Below are 1,061 nucleotides of genomic sequence, written 5' to 3' on the forward strand. Positions count from 1 at the left end.
CGGGCCGGGTGTGGCTGTCTCCTTGTCTCATCTCGACGGAGCCGGTGAGATGCGACCTCCCTCGCTGCTTTCTTTCTCCCACCTTCGGTCAAACGCTGTCCCCCCGCTACCGTCCGGCTTTTGTTCGGGTTTATTTTTCCTCCCGGGTGAACAATTCCTGGGCAGTGTCCGGGGCTTGATCCTGTGGAGAGAAGAGTTAGTTGTTCTTAGGGCGCTTGTGATGTTGGTGATGCACGGTGGTGAGTGGTTAATGCTGCCAGATCAGTCGGATCATTGCTTTTGATTGCAGTAGTGATCCTCTGTGGATGGGATGCTCTTGGAAGTTAATTTTTGAGCAGTGTAAAAGACAGTGCTTAACTTGTAGACGAAGAAAGACTTTTCCTACTGTTTTGTTGCTGTCAAGTCTTGGTGAAAAGTAATATGGAGTCTTCCTTGCTCTCACTTAGTGAAATCATTCTTTATTGGCTCTTAGAGCAGACACTGAATAAAGTCCTCTGGACAGGGCTCATTTTCACTGCAGTTAGCCTGGGCTATACTGTGGGGTCTTTCACTCTGGCTGTTTTAGACACAGACTTTCTGGCCCCATCTTGAAGTAAAACATAATCTTGTATTGCTAATACACAGTTACAAGGTTTATTGTGCTTGCAGACCAGCATTAGAGGGAATTCTGGGATCACTGTCTGTCTAGCATAAAGCTGTTCTCATTTACTCCTGGGGTGGGAATTGGGGTGCCGCTGCATTAGCCCGTTTTTTCTTAGCATTGCAAAATTTGAATGGATCAGGTAAGACACCAGCAAGCGCTGGAGTGGACAGACTTTGTGAGTATGACTTGAGTAAGTCCACCTTGGAGTATTTGAGGCGTGCAATGGTGCCTCAGCTGCTGGAGTTGTATTTTGTGGTTATTCTGCTCTCCGCTGCTCGTATGTTGGTATGGTATTAGCATGAAGATGGTTTATTCTTGCCTTCCTGATGGCTTATGAAATAATTATGCTACCATCAGTTACACTAGTACAGATGTAACTGTATCGAGCAATCTGAAGTGGTTAAAAATTACTCTTAGC

This window comes from Antrostomus carolinensis, unplaced genomic scaffold (assembly GCF_000700745.2).
Source record: "Antrostomus carolinensis isolate BGI_N321 unplaced genomic scaffold, ASM70074v2 scaffold16286, whole genome shotgun sequence".
Lineage (NCBI taxonomy): Eukaryota > Metazoa > Chordata > Aves > Caprimulgiformes > Caprimulgidae > Antrostomus > Antrostomus carolinensis.